This window comes from Schistocerca cancellata, chromosome 2 (genome assembly GCF_023864275.1).
Source record: "Schistocerca cancellata isolate TAMUIC-IGC-003103 chromosome 2, iqSchCanc2.1, whole genome shotgun sequence".
Classification (NCBI taxonomy): Eukaryota; Metazoa; Arthropoda; class Insecta; order Orthoptera; family Acrididae; genus Schistocerca; species Schistocerca cancellata.
Genome location: NC_064627.1, coordinates 583,586,051 through 583,611,234, shown reverse-complemented (window position 1 = coordinate 583,611,234; position 25,184 = coordinate 583,586,051). Strand labels below are relative to the sequence as shown.

Here is a 25,184-nt window from a genome sequence, read left to right as displayed (position 1 = left end):
GACGAGGAAATATTTCAAAAGTTAGGGGAACTGATGTTGTCAGTAGACCTATACCAGATCTGTTCCAAGAAGGCACAAAATCTTTTCTGAAAATAAAATATGCTGTATTATCTACAGACACAGTGGATGTTAACTGAATAGATATTCGCATATGGTCACTGTGACTGAATAAACAACGTGCACGTTTTATAGGTAAAGCAGTGTAACTCATGTTCGAATCCATGTGATTTTTTTTGTTATCTTTTTTTTTGTAAGAGACACATTCTTTTGGTTCAAAAATGTGTTGCCTATGACGCCCTCCAGTGTACTGTGTGAAACACGTATCAATTTAGCGCATCTACTATCAAACAGTAGATAGAAAGGAATTTTCTCTATAAATCAATGACTCACTTCTGGTGGAGAGTGTCTTCCCCGGAGTCGAAAACTTAAATTTGCTACTTTTGATATAATATGTGAAAATTATTCTCATAGTTTCGTTGATGTTACACAGTGATTGACAATCTGTAGTGGTGAGACAGGCCTGAAAGTGCACCATTCGTTCTACAATAGCCAATGACAGTACATGAGCAAGGTCAAACAGCTGCACCGCATCGCTTTCAGTCGAGTAAATTATTCATCCACCATGTCTCATCGTCAACAGACTATTCGTGACAGCGTCATCGCTCTTGTGGAGGGAGGGAATTTGATGTTGTCGGAGACCGGGACACTTTATGGCGTTCCTGAGGGCTCTACACGACGATGGACAAAACGTGATTCAGATAATGAAGAATACAGAAGGGATGTGAAAAGTAGCTTCTGGCGTATTGCAACACTTGTCCAAGATAATGAACATGTCAGCACATCACAAGAAAATCCTTTTACTTAAACGCGGTGCAATTGAAACATACTTCCGCGTTTTTGTGATACTGTTCGACTCCGACTCCGGCTTCGGAAGGAAAAGCGTGACGACCAAGGAGGGGCACCGTGATCATCGACTCTACCGATTAGCGTTTGTCGAGGCGATGTCAGTCGTGACTGACGGAACGTGATATTTTCAGACGAATCGGTATTTTTCTCAGTAAAAGAAGCCCCAGGCCGCAGTGTGCTGTTTCGATCCCAAATACATCAATGAGTCATGTCGCAGTGATCGCATTCTGTGGCAGTTTGGGACTGGATGTGTTCCCATGGACTTGGAATGCTTCATCGTGTAGATGGTCGAATTGATTCTGCCCATTACACCCGTATTATGGGTAATACTACGATTCCATCAGTGTGACAACTACACTCCTGGAAATGGAAAAAAGAACACATTGACACCGGTGTGTCAGACCCACCATACTTGCTCCGGACACTGCGAGAGGGCTGTACAAGCAATGATCACACGCACGGCACAGCGGACACACCAGGAACCGCGGTGTTGGCCGTCGAATGGCGCTAGCTGCGCAGCATTTGTGCACCGCCGCCGTCAGTGTCAACCAGTTTGCCGTGGCATACGGAGCTCCATCGCAGTCTTTAACACTGGTAGCATGCCGCGACAGCGTGGACGTGAACCGTATGTGCAGTTGACGGACTTTGAGCGAGGGCGTATAGTGGGCATGCGGGAGGCCGAGTGGACGTACCGCCGAATTGCTCAACACGTGGGGCGTGAGGTCTCCACAGTACATCGATGTTGTCGCCAGTGGTCGGCGGAAGGTGCACGTGCCCGTCGACCTGGGACCGGACCGCAGCGACGCACGGATGCACGCCAAGACCGTAGGATCCTACGCAGTGCCGTAGGGGACCGCACCGCCACTTCCCAGCAAATTAGGGACACTGTTGCTCCTGGGGTATCGGCGAGGACCATTCGCAACCGTCTCCATGAAGCTGGCCTACGGTCCCGCACACCGTTAGGCCGTCTTCCGCTCACGCCCCAACATCGTGCAGCCCGCCTCCAGTGGTGTCGCGACAGGCGTGAATGGAGGGACGAATGGAGACGTATCGTCTTCAGCGATGAGAGTCGCTTCTGCCTTGGTGCCAATGATGGTCGTATGCGTGTTTGGCGCCGTGCAGGTGAGCGCCACAATCAGGACTGCATACGACCGAGGCACACAGGGCCAACACCCGGCATCATGGTGTGGGGAGCGATCTCCTACACTGGCCGTACACCACTGGTGATCGTCGAGGGGACACTGAATAGTGCACGGTACATCCAAACCGTCATCGAACCCATCGTTCTACCATTCCTAGACCGGCAAGGGAACTTGCTGTTCCAACAGGACAATGCACGTCCGCATGTATCCCGTGCCACCCAACGTGCTCTAGAAGGTGTAAGTCAACTACCCTGGCCAACAAGATCTCCGGATCTGTCCCCCATTGAGCATGTTTGGGACTGGATGAAGCGTCGTCTCACGCGGTCTGCACGTCCAGCACGAACGCTGGTCCAACTGAGGCGCCAGGTGGAAATGGCATGGCAAGCCGTTCCACAGGACTACATCCAGCATCGCTACGATCGTCTCCATGGGAGAATAGCAGCCTGCAATGCTGCGAAAGGTGGGTATACACTGTACTAGTGTCGACATTGTGCATGCTCTGTTGCCTGTGTCTATGTGCCTGTGGTTCTGTCAGTGTGATCATGTGATGTATCTGACCCCAGGAATGTGTCAATAAAGTTTCCCCTTCCTGGGACAATGAATTCACGGTGTTCTTATTTCAATTTCCAGGAGTGTATATCCTCAGCGAATAATCTATTTCCAGCAGGATCAGTGTCCTATGCACATGTCAGCGGTAGCGCAGAAGTGATTTGCAAAACAGACCTAAACCCTTTTGATAACGTATGAGTAGACACGAAACGGATTATGCGAAAAAAAAACTGGCTTGGCCCCCTTCGAGAAGCCAGGGTTGGCCATCACCCTAGTTTCCAGGGAGAAGGTGGCAGAAAATGAGACATCTATTGCTCAGCTCATATAGTCCCTTCCCCGGAGATTGTAGACAATCATTTTAAGTTGAAGGCCTTTGGACGCAGGTATTAAGTGGTGAAGAAGCGACATGCTGTGCCGTTTTAAGAGCCGAAAATATCTTTTCTATCAGTTTCGTCATTACTACGACTCAACGGTTTCGTGATTACTACTGAGTGAAATGATAGCAGGGTACAGCAAAAAATATTGCATTAAGTCAGATAGAGCCCAGACCACGTCGCCAGGCGGTTACCCACTACGCAGCCGACTATGCCACTAAGCTACGAATGCGTTATGCTACAGCTGCCGACATTTACTCGTCGATGCTTCTTACCGCTGTAGACTCTTACATAGTGAAATGTCTTTACTGGGGCTGCAGAGATACGAATGGCGCGCTGTAGTTTGCCTGCGTGCGTTCTCATGTTAAGCGTGAAAAAGGTATTAATCCTTCTGCTAAACCCATTTCAAGTGTTCTTTATTTTTATGAGCAGATCTGTGAGCCCTGTAATGTGTTTGGCTCCTGGGTAACACGGTGGGTAATTCAAATTTCAGTCACGGCAGTTTCCTGTACTATCACGTGTGTGATCCGACACAGTACGAAGTTTCGGAGAAATCGAAAAAGTTCAACAGCTCTCAAGACTGTGCAGGAATGCTGTTGGAATATGTTGTTGTGGTAAAAGACGACATTACACTACATTATCAATAAAACTTGAAAACAAACATACAGATCGCCCAGACGCTGGATTAGAGCTGCCAGAGCAGGTGTGTGGACAGACTTCATACTGTTTTTGCAGGTCGCTGGAGGGACAGACTTCCCTCAGGGTGAGGGGGGGGGGGGGCTTTGCCTTTGTTCCCATTTGAATTCATGAACCGTCTCCGTAATACTTGTAATCCGATCGAAAGTATCAGTAATAAATCTAGCAATACGCCTTTGAAATGGTTCTAAGTCTTCCTTAAATGCGACCTGTGGAGATCTCAGACACTAGAGCAGTACTCAAGAATGGGTTGCACTAGTGTTCTATACGCTGTCTCCTTTGTAGATGAGCTTCACATTCCTCATATTCTCTCAAGAAATCCAAGTCTACCATTCGCCTTCCTTCCTATCCTTACATGACTGTTGCGCCTCGATATTTAATCGACACGACTGTGTCATGCAGCCCACTACTAATGCTGTGTTCGAACATTTCGAAAGTGTTTCTCCTGCTGATCTGCATTAACTTACATTTTTCTACATTTAGGGCAAGCTGCCGCTCACCACATCAACTTGTAATTTGCAATTTCGTCCAATTCACTCAACGATTATACTTTCTCATATACCACAGTGTCACCAGCAAACATCCGCACGTTCATGCTCAATCTGTCCGTCAGATCATTTATGTACATAGACATTTCATTTTAGTTTTGTTCATAGAAACAAATTCTTAGGACGATGTACCGTAAATTTATGGAAATGCGTTTCTCATTGGCATTATCGAATTTTCATTACGTGGGAAACTTCTTGTAAACTGAATTTAGGATAACAGTTTTGCGAACTAAATCTTGAGACTAAATCACATATTTATAGGTTCCAAACTGCAACCCTATTAGACATTTCTAACATGATATTATTTTAGGTGTGTGCGACACATCATGACACACATTCCTCGGATTAGTTTCATTAAGAGAAACTGACCGCTATCGTTTTCATCAACCTTTTTTACATTATTTGATTAGACAATTTATATTTACATACAAAATTGTGCGTGTTACGTTACTTCTGCATTATCTTAAAATCAGTTTCCTGGAATTTGGAGAAAGAGACTCAAAAAGCTATATCTCACTATAACCGCAGTTATATTCAAGAGAATGAGATAGAATTCTGTTGTATTTTAAAAACTGAATTCCTGATTAGAAGTGCATTAGAATGTGATCACTGGTAATGGCCTTCCAATCAAAATCCTCACAAGTTTTTTGTTCGCATTCGAAGTTGCTGCAGTTAATTCGGTCGCTTTGTTGACAGAAAGAAGAGGACTACCTTTAACTCTTTCTTTCTTACGGTGCGCACGTAACGCGCAATGAATTTCTCTCAGCTGAGCTCGTACGATAATATTTCCTGACAAACAGCGTGACTTCGGACGTTACGACTCAGAACACTTGACAAACTTGCTTATGCTATTCTTCAGTGTCAAAAACATGCAACAAACAATAGTAACAATAAATAAAATTTTAAACCGCAATTTTCAGAACCAAAAACAAAAAGAATACCACACAAAGTAGAAAGCTGTCTGACTTACGCGACCAATTTTTTTCAAAATTATCTCGCAACCATTAGACTCGTAAAATCAGAGTATGAAGATCCATTAGATTGGGGACACGCCAACTGTCACAAGGGTACAAATTGCGCGATTTGAGGATGATACGGCTCTTCTCACCTGCGGCAGACATATTCACGCCAACATTCGATGTCTTTAGCGTCAACGAGATGCCACAGCCGCTTAGTGTAAGACCAATACGGTGCAACTAAATTCCGCCATGGCGACAGTCATCTATTTCAGGAAGTAACGCCCCTCGATGCTTACCAACTTGAGACTCCATGGGTGGGATATCCCCTGGGGGGGGGGGGTCAACGGTGACTTACTTGGGAGGTCACTTTGTACAAAAACTTCTTTCTCCAAAAACATGTTGACCTTCTCAGGAACAAAGCTTTTGGTATGACCAAGAAACTCCTCCCGTTTTTCAAATGTACTGACTTCAGTACCACAGCAAATGCTTCGATTATATTAGGCGACAATGCTCTCCAAGATACTGTATGGCAGCTGGGTCTGGGACCTTGACAGTCCAACACAAATTTTCCCCCTATAAGTTTTACAACATGTAGTACTCAGATGAATACAGGGTTATTACAAATGATTGAAGCGATTTCACAGCTCTACAATAACTTTATTATTTGAGATATTTTCACAATGCTTTGCACACACATACAAAAACTCAAAAAGTTTTCTTAGGCATTCACAAATGTTCGATATGTGCCCCTTTAGTGATTCGGCAGACATCAAGCCGATAATCAAGTTCCTCCCACACTCGGCGCAACATGTCCCCATCAATGAGTTCGAAAGCATCGTTGATGCGAGCTCGCAGTTCTGGTACGTTTATTGGTAGAGGAGGTTTAAACACTGAATCTTTCACATAACCCCACAGAAAGAAATCGCATGGGGTTAAGTCGGGAGAGCGTGGAGGCCATGACACGAATTGCTGATCATGATCTCCACCACGACCGATCCATCGGTTTTCCAATCTCCTGTTTAAGAAATGCCGAACATCGTGATGGAAGTGTGGTGGAGCACCATCCTGTTGAAAGGTGAAGTCGGCGCTGTCGGTCTCCAGTTGTGGCATGAGCCAATTTTCCGCGGGCTACGCGTGGAACTTGCCCGCACGCGTTCAACCGTTTCTTCGCTCACTGCAGGCCGACCCGTTGATTTCCCCTTACAGAGGCATCCAGAAGCTTTAAACTGCGCATACCATCGCCGAATGGAGTTACCAGTTGGTGGATCTTTGTTGAACTTCGTCCTGAAGTGTCGTTGCACTGTTATGACTGACTGATGTGAGTGCATTTCAAGCACGACATACGCTTTCTCGGCCCCTGTCGCCATTTTGTCTCACTGCGCTCTCGAGCGCTCTGGCGGCAGAAACCTGAAGTGTGGCTTCAGCCGAACAAAACTTTATGAGTTTTTCTACGTATCTGTAGTGTGTCGTGACCATATGTCAATGAATGGAGCTACAGTGAATTTATGAAATCGCTTCAATCATTTGTAATAGCCCTGTACTTAGTGCCGACCGCTATACTCGCATCGTTGACTTGCACGCTGCCCTCCATATAGATACAGTACTAGAAACAGTTTACAAACTGACAACAGCCTTACCCAATAAAATAGACACTTTGCGTAACTCGGTGTACCACATAAGAACTCTGGGCAGGAGAATACCCCTCCCATGGCACCGGTGTAAGGTACCACGGTCCTTGGTAATATGACATCCTAACCCGTTCCACCAACTGGCGGTATTTTACGGACCGATACACCGGCCTTAAGAAATTGACCCCATACGTTTATCCATAGTAGATTGAACCCAAGCACCTAATTACCTTTCACCATGAAATTTGGATTGTCATCGACGATGGCACTTCGATTTACAGAGAGTCAAAAAAATAAAAAATGAAAATTTAAATAACAGTGAGAAATGTAACGTGTATCAGTATCAGTGATTATGGGTAGTTAACTAACGTAATTTACAGGGTGTTTCAAAAATGACCGGTATATTTGAAACGGCAATAAAAACTAAATGAGCAGCGATAGAAATACACAGTTTGTTGCAATATGCTTGGGACAACAGTACATTTTCAGGCGGACAAACTTTCGAAATTACAGTAGTTACAATTTGCAACAACAGATGGCGCTGCAAGTGATGTGAAAGATATAGAAGACAACGCAGTCTGTGGGTGCGCCATTCTGTACGTCGTCTTTCTGCTGTAAGCGTATGCTGTTCACAACGTGCAAGTGTGCTGTGGACAACATGGTTTATTCCTTAGAACAGAGGATTTTTCTGGTGTTGGAATTCCACCGCCTAGAACACAGTGTTGTTGCAACAAGACGAAGTTTTCAACGGAGGTTTAATGTAACCAAAGGACCGAAAAGCGATACAATAAAGCATCTGTTTGAAAAATTTCAACGGACTGGGAACGTGACGGATGAACGTGCTGGAAAGGTAGGGCGACTGCGTACGGCAACTACAGAGGGCAACGCGCAGCTAGTGCAGAAGGTGATCCAACAGCGGCCTCGGGTTTCCGTTCGCCGTGTTGCAGCTGCGGTCCAAATGACGCCAACGTCCACGTATCGTCTCATGCGCCAGAGTTTACACCTCTATCCATACAAAATTCAAACGCGGCAACCCCTCAGCTCCGCTACCATTGCTGCACGAGAGACATTCGCTAACGATATAGTGCACAGGATTGATGACGGCGATATGCATGTGGGCAGCATTTGGTTTACTGACGAAGCTTATTTTTACGTGGACGGCTTCGTCAATAAACAGAACTGGCGCATATGGGGAACCGAAAAGCCCCATGTTGCAGTCCCATCGTCCCTGCATCCTCAAAAAGTACTGGTCTGGGCCGCCATTTCTTCCAAAGGAATCATTGGCCCATTTTTCAGATCCGAAACGATTACTGCATCACGCTATCTGGACATTCTTCGTGAATTTGTGGCGGTACAAACTGCCTTAGACGACACTGCGAACACCTCGTGGTTTATGCAAGATGGTGCCCGGCCACATCGCACGGCCGACGTCTTTAATTTCCTGAATGAATATTTCGATGATCGTGTGATTGCTTTGGGCTATCCGAAACATACAGGAGGCGGCGTGGATTGGCCTCCATCTTCGCCAGACATGGACCCCTGTGACTTCTTTCTGTGGGGACACTTGAAAGACCAGGTGTACCGCCAGAATCCAGAAACAATTGAACAGCTGATGCAGTACATCTCATCTGCATGTGAAGCCATTCCGCCAGACACGTTGTCAAAGGTTTCGGGTAATTTCATTCAGAGACTACGCCATATTATTGCTACGCATGGTGGATATGTGGAAAATATCGAACTATAGAGTTTCCCAGACCGCAGCGCCATCTGTTGTTGACAATTGTAACTACTGTAATTTCTAAAGTTTGTCTGCCTGAAAATGTACTGTTGTCCCAAGCATATTGCAACAAACGGTGTATTTCTATCGCTGCTCGTTTAGTTTGTATTGCCGTTTCAAATATACCGGTCATTTTTGAAACACCCTGTACATTTATGTATGTAAGTGGGCTTAGCAAGCACAGTGGAAGGAGATGAGACAGAGCGCCCGACCTCGAGGGAGATCTCAGAATGATGCATCAGGAGTGGTGCAAGGCAGTGCAATGCTGTCAACTGGACCTTCTTTTGTAGTGCGGCGACTGGGTGCCGGACACACAGCAGCCAACACAGATACGGTCTCCTTTGACATAAGGTCTGTAGCAGCGACTGTTTCACTACCCAGCAGTGGAAAGAGAAGGAACGCTGTTCCCATCAAGCTCCCGAAATGCGCTATTGTCCACAAAACGGAGAAAGCTGTGTTCCTTTGGAACGCACCAGACACTGTAGACAACATACAGAAAAAGTGAAAACCCGGAGTTTGGTGCACCTTTGAAAGCGTGGAACACCACCGTACGTTGACTTCGCAAAAACTGAATGTATACGTAAAATAAGAACTTGGTTAATGTAAAAAACTGGAAGTCAGAGAGAAAAAGACGACTCTGCTGCCGCGGATCCAATTCATAGGGCAGAGAGAGAGAGAGAGAGAGAGAGAGAGAGAGAGAGAGTGCGATGCGTTTCTGCAATACTGAATAGTTGACGTGCGTTACAGGCTAACCGAGCGAAGAAGGGGGGCAGCGTTTTCTCAGGAATATTTTTGCTAATTGGCGCTTGGAACATCCGTAGCCCAGCCAGTCTGAACACAACAAATAACTCAAAATGCAGAAACACAAGTTTTCGGTTTAGTAAGCATTTTGTACAAAATTACTTCATCACCAGGCTTCTTCTTCGCTGGTAGCTTCCACGGTCAGGCCTTACCCATGCCAGCCTGTAACGCCACCAAGTTCCATCTCTGACCAGATGAGCTGAGGGAATTAGAAAGATTCCGACTCACTTGACAGTAGCCACTGGCGAGGAACATTACTGTGTCGCCAGTGATTCATTCTCCAGCTGCTTCGGCTCCACCTGCAGTTTTATATGGTGAGATCGAGCTGTGACATTGAGGGAATGCATAGTAACAGTAAAATCATTTTCATGGAGCTAAAATAGCTCTGAAGTCTTGTTTTCAGATTCAGGTGACCGATTTGCTTCCTACTCCAACCACAGATGCAATGCAATCCCTTCTCTAGCACCGTCTGTCTTTCATACTAAAATCACGACAATCACGGTACAACTTCGTGACTGAAGTTGTTTCATTTTAGACACGATTATTCGAATCTTTCCCCAGACCCTTTATCAGATGTGCCAAGGTATTGAGTATTATTGACTTCAGGCGATTTACGAGTCACTTTATCAGAACAAACCGAAGTAACTGTGATTCTTGTTTCATTTAGTAGCCATTTAATTCTTAATTCATTATTTTGGAGGGTATCTAACTAATTCATGTCAGTTCACAGAGCTAATTAGCTTCAGATTAGACAAACGGTAGCTTATACATGAGACTGAAACATATTGTAAGTGTGGAATGGTGTGCTTTGCAACCAAGGGTGATCGCTGTGACTACATCACTCGTGAGAGTGACTGAACACTTGCCGTGACTCCCAAGTGAGCCTGTCTTCACTCTTTCCTTAGTTGATACCGACAATGAAGTAATTTTGAACAAAGTGTACTGGGAGCTCGCACGAGTATGGTGTCAATCACATAGACGTCGCGGCAGCCACACAACTCAATCACATCCGCAGCCTCGGCCACCGCCTTCAAGCAGAACCAGCCGCCTGGAAATTCTGCGACAGCTGCTCGACGACACCACTAGATATTGCTGCTTTCTAAAGACATGCACTTACGCACTACACACGTCAATTTCCTTCCTAGAAAGTGACCCAAAAATTATTAATGGAATGAGCATATTTTTTTATTCTTGTGTGTGACTAAAATATAACGTCAGAACATGTTTTAAGGGGTAACTGAAATGCGTCTGTAGTACAAAATAGACATTTTCTGTGGAAACAAAATGATTTTAGTGTACTCTATTCGCATTCCCGCAGCTGCTATAAATTAGCTTTACAATGTAGTCCTTTAAACACTAAAATAACAAGGTGATTGGCAGTAACCAAAACAGTGAGACAGGACACGACAGACCTTATGATCTCCTTCACAGAAAAAGGATTCGGTTGTCTTCACAGCTGCTCCAGGACTGCTTCGGAAGCTTTAAAACATTTTGCGCTATGTCACGTTTAACATCCTCAATTTGAATGGTATGAACAACTAAAACGAAGCTTGTTATACAGTGTTCCTATCTGCTCAGTACATCATAATCCACGATTCTGCACGTTTGCACGTACCTAGTTTCAGTGTACTCTGAAGCTAATAAATTACAATTGCTGCTGTAGCAAGGACAAACTGAATATATTTATAAGTAATAGCACGAAATTTTGGTGTTCACGATATTAGAAGCCCGGTGTTATTAAAGTACTTGGTATTTTAGAGGTGGAATGAGCCCACGTTGTTTCGGCTGTCTTGGATTTGTGAGTGATGCGGGACGAATACGTTGGTTATAGTGTATGACTCTCCCCCTACAGAAATTTCTGCCCAGCACAACAGCCGCCCGTTTAACAGAGAGGCAGCTGCCAGTGGCAGACCAAAGCACTCTCCATAAAGGAGCCAGAGAGAGAGAGAGCCAGACAGCTCTCCGTGCTATGCAGTTCTCACCTCCAACAAGACTCCAGCTGCATGGATCTGACAGTTCGGCACTCCTCTCATCTAATGACGTCAGCCAACAACAGTGCACTGTGCCTTAGAGCATTTGCAGATGCTGAGAGAGGTTCAGATCATAGGGTTGGGAAACGTCAATGTGCAACTAGTTCGTTCACAGCTACATTGATCTATCACGATAACCGCACCTTCCGCCAGTCACAATGTGTACGAAAAGAGTCTCACTACCAAGTAAATGACCACGGAAATCAGTGATCCCACACTCCTTTCTTCCGGGATAACAGTGGCTTCCAGAGAGGATTATGGGTCTCAGCCTTCACAGTGGAGTTTAAACTAAACCGGCAGTCTGCGACGCTGCTCCAGAAGAAACTATGATGCGAATATAAGCACAGCGAAACTATCCTCATAGCTGTTTCAACCGTTTTATGTGTGATCGCCTTAGAGACGAAAGATAATAAAAAAAATAAAAAAGTCAGCAAGCTTGCTAACTGGATCTCTCTGAGATTTTCCACAGTTTATGGAACTATGTTTGATTTACAGTTCTCTGTTGTGCGTTAGTGAAGTATCATCACTCACTGTTCTGATGCACACATAATAATTTCCTTCTAAGATGAATAAGAGACTACAGGACCAGATTCAACGCACGTAATTGTACAACTTCTGAAACTTTCAGTCTCAAAATATATTCCACCGCATTATTTCTGGTTATTTCTATAATGTAACACTCTCAAAGAACACTCTTAAGGCTAATTTTGCAAAAGAATTCACATTTTCTAGTACACAAACGTAAGCCAAATAGTTATATATTTTTGAAATCTTGACTGCCGTTTAAAATTCCTCATGAGACTTACGAAAGCAGTAGCGTTTCATTATTAAGCATTATTTCTCGCTTTTTCTCAGGTACAACTTAAAACCGATCATTAGTTCTTAGTAGTATGTATCTTATGCCATTACTATTATCGTCATTAGTATTATTCAGTTTGTTGTTGCTGTTGTTATCTTCCTCAATTTCTCTCTCAAGTTTCGTGCCACTATCACTTGTAACCCAAGAAATTCTCTACCTTCCTATTCTCCATGTTCCTGGAGGTTAATATTTTGTTGCTTTCGTGGGCCATCTCCTCTCCTCCATTATAAACATGTGTCTTAATCACACAGTTCATTTTTCTCTGACTATGATTGTCTCAATACTTTCATCATGTTGTAACCAATGCTTTTCCTAGACTCCATATTTCCACAACTTCTATGTTGGCTCTATTATTTTACGTATTTGCCTAAAGTTCATAACCACATCTTGTTGTAGACGACAGATAAACATTCTCACTCTTATCTGAGTATCCCATTACTGGGAATGCGGTTTCTGTATTTAGTTATATTGTCTTTGTGTAAGCATTTCTATACAGATAAGAATAGTTCTTTATGTAAAGATGATGGAGGTTACCGTGACGATCGTCAAAAACTTGCAGAAGCATTGTATCTACGATTTAGAATATTCATCAGATCTTCTTGTGAAAATAATTTATGTTCCAGATATAAATATATGGAATCCATTCAGAATTCAATTTTTTGTTACATGTTTTAATTATAAATGGTTGATATTAATAACTACGAACGGAGACATGTGTTTATAATAGTAAATATATCATAGTGAGAACAGCTCAGTCTCTTGTTTTACATATTTCTGAATGTTTCTTTCGTAATATACTATAGGGCTAAACAAAGCATACTTAGTTTTCTTACATCAGCTTTTTTGAAACTTCCTGGGAGATTAAAACTGTATCCCGGACCGAAACTCGAACTCGGGACCTTTGCCTTTCGCGGGCAAGTGCTCTACCGACTGAGCTACCCAGGCATTACTTACACCCCGTCCTCACAGCTTAAATTCCACAGTACCTCGTCTCCTACCTTCCAAACTTCACAGAAGCTCTCCTGCGAACCTTGCAGAACTAGCACTCCTGGAAGAAAGGTTATTGCGGAGACATGGCTTACCCACAGCCTGGGGGATGTTTCTAGAAGGTAGGAGACGAGGTACTGGCGGAATTAAAGCTGTGAGGACGTGGCGTGAGTCGTGCTTGGGTAGCTCAGTCGGTAGAGCACTTGCCCGCGAAAGGCAAAGGTCCAGAGTTCGAGTCTCGGTCCTGTACACAGTTTTAATCTGCCAGGAAGTTTCATATCAGCGCTCACTCCGCTTTAGAGTGAAAATTTCATTCTATCAGCTTTATTGTTTGAAAAAATTCCGTTAATATAGAGAAAAATTATGTTGTTGTTCTGTTAAGGTCAGCGTTTCGTAACAATTATTTTTAAAATGTTTTTATGTTTTTCAGGTTCATATTGCGAGCTGTGATTTCACCTGACGGTCGTAATAACAGGTATGTTCTTTCACTGTTTACTGTTAGAATTAATCTCTTTAACTTCACACGAAAACTGCTGCTTTTTAAGGACAAAGTAGTGACAGATGTAAGGCACTCGCGGACTTACGAAGATATGTAGTGCCGTATTGCAAGTCACTGCTGTCTATTATACCGCAAGCAAAACATCTTGTTGATATTAGCGAAACGCATGTATTTCCAAGTGCTGAGATCTTAAAACGAGGTGACAGTGGAAGCTACGCTTGTTGGAGATGCAAATCATTATCATCTATACCCACCTAAGTAACACGTTAACAAGAAGTCAGTAAAGAAAAATTTTTACTGCATTTTAGTAGAAATGCCTACATGAGGAGTGACGAGTGGATCCGTATATGAGTTCTGTGTCTGTGTACGGAGTAACGACTGGGCTCCCTTTATTACAACAGATTTTGTAAATTATAAGGTTAGGAACAATTACCTCGTGAAATGGAGATACAATGAGCAGGCAGTGGTGATTTTAGTAACCATCCTCGTGTCGATCCGTCTGTACATTTACAAGTTTTACAGAGCAGAGGCTTTAGCATCTAAAGTATTTCCGTTGTTGAAAGTCTGGCTGTTTTTGACCCCACGTGGTTATTTTGATTCTAAGGGCGGTTTCGCTGCAACGAGATAAAGTAGATGCTTTACATAGCATCGACAGACATACTGCCTAATTTTTTCTTTATTTTTTTTTCTTTATTGAGTTTCGACTCTCTTCGAAGGGGCGGGCTGGCAGCAGCTTAGTACGCCGCTCTTCAGCCTACAGAATTTGTTTTTAAAAGGTGAAGATAATAAATAATAAAATCAAGCGATAAAATCGGTGACTTAAATGGGAAAATGGCGGAAAATCGTGGAACTTAAAACATAAAAGGAAGGGTTGATGATGCTAGTAAAATACATATGAAGCAGGCAGGTAAAAGAATAGACAGACAATTAAAAAACACGGTGACAGTCTGGTTTCTGTTCGCAGGAGATATAAAATTTACACCCAGCGACAGCATGGTTTCTGTTCGCAACACTTTGGAAAGACGAACAACACTGAACATTCATTTGAACACTGCACTAAAAAATTGGCACAAATATGAGATACCACAGCCAAGGGCAGATGGGGGGAACCTGGAAAGATGACGGGAAAGGAAAGGGGTGAAAGGAGAGGAAAAAACGAAGTGGGGTGGAGGGGGGAAATACTGCCTAAAAGTACTTACGTGTTTATAAATATTGTAAATTCAAGTACTCTGCCACGGTTTCTGTCTGTACGTTCAGGTTAATCTCAGAAATACTGTAGTTATTTTGACACAGTTTTCACTGGTAGATAGAGTGATTCAGTAAGGACGTTTGTGTATATAATTTATTTCTACTAAGTAACGATGAGTGCTTAATAAATGTGTTATCTGTTTCACATTAAATTGGGGTTTGGAGTGACATCTCGTGCCAGTGTTAGGAGCTACAAACTGGCCAGTCACAGACGACGCGATATGTGGTAGGAATAGCGGTGAAGTAAACAACATTCGCATCTCCGAAGCACGGCCAAACTTGGTCAGAAGTTATGTCAGGCCAGGTGGCCTAATGATCAAACGCGTGCCTGGAAACGAATAGTCGCTTGATCGAATCTCAGTCGATCCACGGATTTTCACTCTGCGTTTTAAGCTGGAAATCACCTCTCAGCGTTGAGGAGATGCGACAGAAACAACAATTGGTTCGGATTATACAATTACGAAGAGAAAAGTAATTCGTAAAAGTAAGTCGTAACATGAAAAATATTTTTGTATTACTACTTGATTGGGTTACCTTTGTGCTCAAGGTGCAGAAAGAAGTTCAACTAACATTTTGTGACTGTTATGAGAGACCCATCAGCATTGGTTATAATTTTTGTCAGTGTAAATGTAGTCACAAACCTCATACACGACTTCCTGTCTTTTTTTTTAAAGAAACCATTAGAGCTTCTTACAATTAGTTTTTTTTTTAAACAAAATAACAATGCACACCGAGTAAAAACGAAGGAAACAGTACTAAGAGGGACATTTTGATATGAAAGGCACATAATTGGGTGACAACTTTTGAAGCGGCCTTCTCTATTCTACATTGATTCTTAAATAGTGTCATTTTTACGAAAAAAAGAGTGGTAGGCTACAATCACCACTGCACTTCACTTACCGACTGAGAATTCACGGTAGACAAATTCGTTAATAGCAGAACAAAAATAAAGCTATCATCGGTGTGAGTTCTCTAGCACTGTGGCGAACTTTGGCTGTTACGTTTTTCCTCTAAACCAGGAAGTGTCTGTGTATGAAGATAATAGTAATGCGGTATGACTCTTACAACTGTCACCAATATTCAATGCAAAGTTGTAACCGTAAAAAATATGAATACCGTGAGAGGAAAACGAGACTTTATGTTTGTCCAAAAACGTTTTGGATTTTTGCCGTAACAAGTAGTTTGTTACAGTTGCACTAATTATCAGTGCCGAAGTGAAATACTCCCAGCAGCCAGACAGCAGTGCCATCGATATATTTTATGTTTTCCCTGGTTTCCATAACTCTATTAAAGCAAATACCGGGCGATTTCCCTCCCCAAATTTTCCCAATCTGAGCTCTCACTTCTTCTCTAATGATCTAGTCGTAAATAGGTAGTATGAACGGGAAAGGACACCGCACCATTTTACGTGTATGTTTATATAGTATCAGAAATGTGCGCTTTCGGACATTAATCATTATTTAGAACAACACCAAAAGAGCCCCACTTAAAAAACCAGAAACTATGTAATGGTAATTTATAAGCCCCGCACAGTGCCCTTTCATTACAAGTACACTATTCATTTCAGTATCTGTTAAGTACGAGTAAATTACACAAATATGCCCTACATTTTTCACTGTTTTCTACTACACGGCTTAGTGATACAGAAACTAGTCTGTAGAATGATAAGTGTTCCTGGTACCGATGTTGAAATTACTGTTTATTTATTCATAAATGACGCTGGTTTCGCCTAATTCAAGGCATCTTCAGATTGGCCGATAAATGCTGATAAGCAAGCTATGAATATAGATGATGAGACACCCGCAAAAATAAATTGCTCTCATCACGTGCAAGATAAGTAGTCGAGACAAATATATGCTGCCGTCATATATTAAAAGCATAACATACGATTATCCTGTCGCGGCGCGTAATGCGGTCCACTGAATACAAGGTAGGTCAAACGTGTCCCACTGTCAGATGGTAAACAGTCTGGAAGCGTCTTCTACATCCTGCGACCACATACACAGTACACAATACATGACGGGAGCATCTATTGGTCTCAACTATTTTCTTGCACTTAATGAGGCAGTTTATTTTTGCGGATGTTTCATCACAAATTTCTGTAACTTGCTTATGAACATTTATCGGCCAACCCGAAGTAACATTGAGTTATGTGATGAATAAAAAAAACTGTAATTTCAACATCTCACCCAAGACTGTTTTCATCATCTCATTTTACTGTGTACGGCTTTCGGTTCCTTGTTCATGCTATATGCTCGCCTCCAAAAGACGTAGAAAGAATTTTCACGTAAGGCTTATCAGATGACAAATATTACCGAAAGAATAGGGATGAAACGTATAGGGAACCTTAATGGCAGTCGTGTCTGTGAAAACATGGGTGACTGGGACAGAGGCGGCTCTTTAGCCATCGTTGGTGCACGGGCGAATACCTTCGGGGAATTTCGTAACAAATGATGATGAGAAAATGTCGCTCGCGGTGTCATCATAGGAGAAGGGCACGCGCAAGTTATTGGAAAACGTTCAACAGACCAACGTGCTGCGGCGAGGTAGAGATAAAGCAAGTTGTTTAGACCTGTCCCTTGAGTGCAGTATGATGTTAAGACGCGCTGATGAGTTTTTTATACTCCTAATAGTTTCCCGGCGAAAGAGATTGAGCTACCTACACAAAAGGTGTGGAGAGGCCGAATTTTTCGCGGCACAGCTTGTTTCTCTCTCAGGACTTTCAAGCTAAGTTGATAGAGGCAACAGAGATAAGGTACTGAATTGCAACCAGCACAAGCTAAAAGTTTGTTGAATGAAAACTGGCAACAGACATTCGATTGTTCAAAGGACTTTATAAATAAAGCGTAATTCTGGCATCTCACCGTAGACTAAATTGCACGCGTAGCCATTTAGTGGTCAGCTTGACGTTATTTTACAAGTGCGACGACGTTCATAACACTAAAAACGTATTCAAATCAATTATTTAACTAGTATACAATATTTAAGCACCTTGCCAAATTAATTTTTTTTTAAATGAAAACTGTATCTGTGTTGAGGACGTTGTCGACGTGATATAGCTGTTTTACCGAAAATTTTAGATGTTGCTGAAACGTTATCTCATTGTCAAAACGAGCAAAAGGATCTATCGTACCAAATATAGTGCCCAACTGACTCGTAGGAATGTCAAGGGCTGGGGAGCCGTAAGAATGAAAAAAATTGGTGTAATCAAACTGCAGAATAATTCTGACATCACGCATATTGGATCTAATTCAGCTTTTTAAAAGTCCAAGATACGATTTAAGATTACTTTTCCAGTAACCAATTAATGGTTGGAGAAAGTCAGGTAGTACTCCAGAGAACACGTACTTTTTCCGGCAGCATATGATGGGATCGCAACAGGCTAGATAGCGTTGAAAGCAGCATAATGGCCGATCTGATACGGGATATCTTTCTAGACCGATTGCAGTCTCTTAAAAACAAAGTGCGTGCCTTCTTAAACCCACAGGAGATAGAAAACGGCAAGCCCTAATAGTGAGGCGAAACAGCTCGTCGATAAACAGTGTTACTACGGTCAATGACGTATCTCAACATCAGCCATGTAACAAATGTGCATGGCTTTAATTGTAGACAAATAGGATTACGACCTAGGTAGAGTCGTATTTTTGTGTGATAGCTTCTGTTCTCTAACAGGTAAACGCAGTGCCCCCAGTTTCCAGCGCCTTTCCACAAAACATAAAATATTTTTTCTCGAAACACTTAGCATGTATCAACAACCCTGTGTCTATATAGTCTTCGGTATTGATTGCATTCCTGTCGGCTTATTAGAGAGTTCGATATCTGGAATTCGGATGCAGTCTAGCAGTTTCAGCCTGTAAATGTAATTCGTTGTACCTGACAAAACATTATACGTGTGGGCCGGCCGTTGTGGCCGAGCGGTTCTAGGCGCTTCAGTCTGGAACCGCGCGAACGCTACGGTCGCAGATTCGAATCCTGCCTCGGGCATGGATGTGTGTGATGTCCTTAGGTTGGTTAGGTTTAAGTAGTTCTAAGTTCTAGGGGACTGATGACCTCTGATGTTAAGTCCCATAGTGCTCAGAGCCATTAGACGTGTGCATGTTCGTTTGATATATCTGGAGCCTGAGAAAACGTTCTATCATTTTCCATCTATAAATCGACATGTACACCTGTGGGAAACGCCAGTCCGAAAGAGGAAGCTACTTCTGAAATGAAAGTTACATTAATGCTTGTTTCCGACCAAACTGTCGTGTGCTATAAAACTAGTCTCAATTTTAAACAACAGTTTGTAATTACTTTTGAGTTCTTTCTCCCCCCCCCCCTCCTCACTCGCTCTCTCTCTCTCTCTCTCTCTCTCTATCTATCTATCTATCTATCTATCTATCTATCAATCTATCTATCTATCTATCTTCCAATTCCGATAATTGCGATTTCACATTAATAACTTCTTCCATTCTCACGTCGATCCTACACTTAGTATCGTAACTACACTCCTGGAAATGGAAAAAAGAACACATTGACACCGGTGTCTCAGACCCACCATACTTGCTCCGGACACTGCGAGAGGGCTGTACAAGCAATGATCACACGCACGGCACAGCGGACACACCAGGAACCGCGGTGTTGGCCGTCGAATGGCGCTAGCTGCGCACCATTTGTGCACCGCCCCCGTCAGTGTCAGCCAGTTTGCCGTGGCATACGGAGCTCCATCGCAGTCTTTAACACTGGTAGCATGCCGCGACAGCGTGGACGTGAACCGTATGTGCAGTTGACGGACTTTGAGCGAGGGCGTATAGTGGGCATGCGGGAGGACGGGTGGACGTACCGCCGAATTGCTCAACACGTGGGGCGTGAGGTCTCCACAGTACATCGATGTTGTCGCCAGTGGTCGGCGGAAGGTGCACGTGCCCGTCGACCTGGGACCGGACCGCAGCGACGCACGGATGCACGCCAAGACCGTAGGATCCTACGCAGTGCCGTAGGGGACCGCACCGCCACTTCCCAGCAAATTAGGGACACTGTTGCTCCTGGGGTATCGGCGAGGACCATTCGCAACCGTCTCCATGAAGCTGGGCTACGGTCCCGCACACCGCTAGGCCGTCTTCCGCTCACGCCCCAACATCGTGCAGCCCGCCTCCAGTGGTGTCGCGACAGGCGTGAATGGAGGGACGAATGGAGACGTGTCGTCTTCAGCGATGAGAGTCGCTTCTGCCTTGGTGCCAATGATGGTCGTATGCGTGTTTGGCGCCGTGCAGGTGAGCGCCACAATCAGGACTGCATACGACCGAGGCACACAGGGCCAACACCAGGCATCATGGTGTGGGGAGCGATCTCCTACACTGGCCGTACACCACTGGTGATCGTCGAGGGTACACTGAATAGTGCACGGTACATCCAAACCGTCATCGAACCCATCGTTCTACCATTCCTAGACCGGCAAGGGAACTTGCTGTTCCAACAGGACAATGCACGTCCGCATGTATCCCGTGCCACCCAACGTGCTCTAGAAGGTGTAAGTCAACTACCCTGGCCAGCAAGATCTCCGGATCTGTCCCCCATTGAGCATGTTTGGGACTGGATGAAGCGTCGTCTTACGCGGTCTGCACGTCCAGCACGAACGCTGGTCCAAGTGAGGCGCCAGGTGGAAATGGCATGGCAAGCCGTTCCACAGGAGTACATCCAGCATCTCTACGATCGTCTCCATGGGAGAATAGCAGCCTGCATTGCTGCGAAAGGTGGATATACACTGTACTAGTGCCGACATTGTGCATGCTCTGTTGCCTGTGTCTATGTGCCTGTGGTTCTGTCAGTGTGATCATGTGATGTATCTGACCCCAGAAATGTGTCAATAAAGTTTCCCCTTCCTGGGACAATGAATTCACGGTGTTCTTATTTCAATTCCCAGGAGTGTATCTTTTTCAGTGACGGACGTCATGACTAATCTCGAGTACCGCGACTGTTTGTAGTCTTTTTGAAACTCCTTTTAGCAGCTAATTAATGGTCAAAACCATGGTTACTCCATAGCTGTACGCTTTTCTCAAAAATTAAAATTTAATCCTTTCCGAGGCTTACAAAATCGTGGAACGATAGTTTTAATGTTTAACGAGTTGATCATACCTGATATACTTTGAAGGGAGTGGGGGAAGGGATTACGGTTTAACGTCTCATCGGCGATGGAGTTATTGGAAGTGCAGCACAAGTTCGGACTGGGAAGGAAATCAGTCATGTCCCTGTCAGAGGATCGATATAGTATTATCTCAACGTGATTGGTGAAACATACTGCAAACCTAAATCTGGATAACCAGTCAGAGATTCGAACCGCTGTCCGCTGGAGTGCGGGTCCTGCACCTCTTCACTCTGTATTGTGGAATCTAAAGTGAAGAGGCTGAGTTATATACCTAGGCTTCTCGGTCGGTGTCAGTCTCATTAACAACCTATTGCGTGTACCGCCATGTCATTTTCAAGTACTTGAAATGATACAATACCAATGTAACTGACGTTTCGGCAGTGTTTTGCAGAGGCCTTTAGCTAAATGAATCTATGTCCTGAAAGGGAATGCACTTCCGAAAGGTTAGTTATTTTAGTATCCTAGCGTTCTGAATACTTACAAGGTAACATAGCAGTATACCCATAAGGATTTAAGCAGTGGTTTTTATTGAAACTTAAATGAAGTATTAGGCTTCATAGAGTAGATTAAAGTTCTCTCACGTTTTTTGACGGCTCAGTGGTATCATCTCAGTTTGCGAGGAAGTTGTAAATGTCACATAAAACTTGCTCCGCAGATATCGCGGAAATAAAAAGTGCTACTGATGAGCGGTTATCACAGAATGGATTGGCAGTTACGGTCTCGAATTGTTAGGCAATCAATAGATTGCAGTAATACTTAGTGTATCCTTGAATGGAACAATTCTTGTTGACAACAACAAACTGGAAGTAGGGTAAATTAGACCATCAGTGGTTTTCGTTGCAGGAGTTGTTTACGGGATATTGCATTTTGAAAAGTTCTCACACCGACACTTGCACAATACCTGTGGTAGCACACACTGAAGAACAACACAACAGCATACACAAGTTACGTGCAACAAGACAATCGACCACCACAGGTTGTGTTCAAAATGGCCACCGCAGCGGCAATACCCGTTTCCAGTGTGGCATGGACGACTGCTGCACACGTGCTAACATTTCAGCGGATATGTTCGAGCAGGCTGCTGTAACACGTCGTTGCATATCATCGACTGTAGTTGGCATTTCCTTGTATACAGTGTCTTTCAGCTTTCCTCACAGAAAAAAGATTACAGGCGTCAAAGCTGAGGAAAATACCGGTCAAGGTACAGGTCTTCTGCGTCCAATCCAACGTTTTGAAAACAATTCGTGGAGACATGCTGTAGTACTTCGTGCGCTATGGACTGGACAGCCATCATGTTGGTACCACTGGTTCCTCCTATTCTAGCATCCGTGGAAGATGATCTGTTAGGAGGTTGTGATACTTCTGCGCATCCAGTGTTCCACCAATGAAAAACGAATTTATAAACTGATGGTTCACTATCCCACACCTTTCGTGTACATCCCATGCACGCTGACGTTTCACTTGACGAAGCCAACGGGGATTGTCAGCAGACCAACAGTGTATGTTTTGGCTGTTTACCTGGCCATGATTGGTGAAATGTGGCTGCATCACTTAACAAAATACGTAATACATCTGGAGTACCCTGTCTTAACGCATATGTACAGAAGGTAACACGATTCTCATAATCGTTTCTATGCAGCTCTCGATGGATAGAGATGTGATAAGAAGTGGAATCAATGCCGATGGAGAACGTGTAGGACATGCGATTGCGTAGGAGCTAATGTGCGGATCAACTGAAACAGCAGCAAGAACATTAATTTCGCATTCTTCTGTCGCCACTTGTTTCCTTTTGTTAAACGTTGTCTAAGTGTTACACTAACACTTTCGTGTATCTTGCTGAAGAGTGTGATAAATAACTGCCGAGGTGGTTGACGTCTATTGTGATATCTTGCCGCAACAGCGTATAAGAAAGAACTACATTCTTCCTACACTTTCCATAAGCTATGAGCATGTCAACTTTTTCTGCATTGGTAAATCCCATCGTCCACCCACGACCTACGGTTTGGACTCTCACATACTGACTAGCAAGTCGCAATGCATTCAAGGAACGCACAAGCACACTGTAAACAAACATTACACATCGCACGTAGCAACTACTCAGATCGGATGGCTCGAACAAGTATCGGTGTGGAAACTTTTCGAAATACGGTATTTGGTAAAGAACTCGCACTCGCACTAGATTCCTGAAGCAAACACCACTGACATTCTAATTTACCCTACTTTCCGTCTGTTAATATCAATATACATTGTTCCATTTAAAAAAGTGCATGTTTGCACAAAAATACTTTATCTGAGTATTATTAGAATCTATTTATTGGCTAACAATACGAACCCCTGACTGCTAACCCACTCTGTGGAAACCGCACATCAATACCACTTTATTTTGCGGTGCCGGTTTCAAATGGTTCACACTGTATATGGTCATAAGGTCCTACTATCATTTCAAAAATTAAGACTTCGACACTATTAGATGTAGAGAATCGTTGTTTAGTGTGAAAAGCTTAGTAGCTCTCAGAGTTATGTCCTTTGTCTTTTGATCCAATTATGGCCTGGAGTGTACCAAAATAGTGACTAACTGGAAGAAGGCGCAATCTGCCATCTGGTACGATGAATCCGGACCTGTGACAACAGAACTGCCTAATTATCAACGCAGTATGGAAGACCATCACCGGTAAAAACAAGCATAACGAAGTGGTTCAAAAACCTTAAGGAGCCAGTCAGTGTCAAAGACCTTCTCCACCCTCTCTCGGTATCATGCCATTAGACTTCTTTTTGTGGGGTTACCTCAAGGGTCGCGTGTACACAGCACCAGTCAGTGACATGGATACCCCTCGCGCACACATCAATGAAACAATCAGAGCTGTTGATACTGCAATGCCGACCTGTACTTGAGCAGAACCCAAATGCTGTCTTTATGTTTTACGAGTGACGAGTAATGGGGCGCATTGAAATTCTGGTATAACAGAAAAAAATATTTTGAAAGCAACTAAACGTTTTACAACAAACTACGCAGCTCTGTATGCTGGACTTATGGTCACCCTGTATTTCTTCCCTTTTTACATGAATATCTGAGGTTACTGTGAACCCCGAAATATCCAACGCATACTTAATTGTTTATACAGCACCCTAAGACTATATACATTTACCTTTCATACATTAATCACAAAATCTTGAAGAGTGTGTGGCAATACATTTCTGAATGCATTCCATGCACTGAAGATCCTTGTGTATAGATATTTCTAGTAATGAAGGGGCGTTCCTTCGAAATGCAATAAATTAGGCTTTTGTATTACGTGTGGCTGACCCCACATTTCTTTCAGGTTGAGTACAACTACGATCTCATTTATAGTCATGAGTAAATTGAAAAAAGAAAAGAAAAGAACATATATTCAACACTTGTACTTAGGTATACTATTTATCAACATCTGCAACTGTAGCAGCTCACTTGTGACTGTATTGAATATACATCTCCAAAACTGCAGCATCTGCATAAGTGGTAGACAACACGGTCCCCTCTGCCCACTAAAGGGTGTTCTAGCTGTCATGATGGCCCCATTGAATATGTTCAGGAAATATCAAAATCTTTCAACAATTGTCATATCAGTTAAGGAACAACATGCATTGAACAAAGATGGATTAATTTCCTCTTATCACACTTCACAACTGACTGTAAAAAGTGGTAAATGTAATAATGTTGTACAAACTATAAAAATGCTCCACATAAAAGAATTTATGTCAACAGTAATGTATCAAGATACAGCCGAAATTTTAAGAACATTGGTCTTTGTGATGGCATAGTAAAGTGAAAAATTCAAGAAATGGTAGATAATGTTGAAAAAAATAACTTATAATTATTCTTCAAAACTCCTTATTTTTTGTGCAAATGGATGAGTCTAACATTGCAGATAATAATAACCTATTGATGGCATATGTACATTGCTCTGATGAAAACAATAGATTTTGAAGAAAAATGCTATTTACAATAAATGCCATTACAGCTACAACAGCTATGACTGTCTCAAATGTATTCATAGTTGCGAATATGTACAATCATTAA

The 25,184-nt window shown here is 43.2% G+C and overlaps 1 protein-coding gene across 1 annotated transcript in view; it reads left to right on the top strand.

The window, feature by feature from the left end:
• LOC126162199 (schwannomin-interacting protein 1 homolog) overlaps nt 1–25,184 on the top strand; it is a 1,363,715-nt gene that overhangs the window by 210,190 nt on the left and 1,128,341 nt on the right. The window contains exon 2 of the mRNA XM_049918537.1: nt 13,687–13,731. The gene's annotated coding sequence lies outside the window, so the exon portion shown is untranslated. The remainder of the gene's footprint in view (nt 1–13,686; nt 13,732–25,184) is intronic.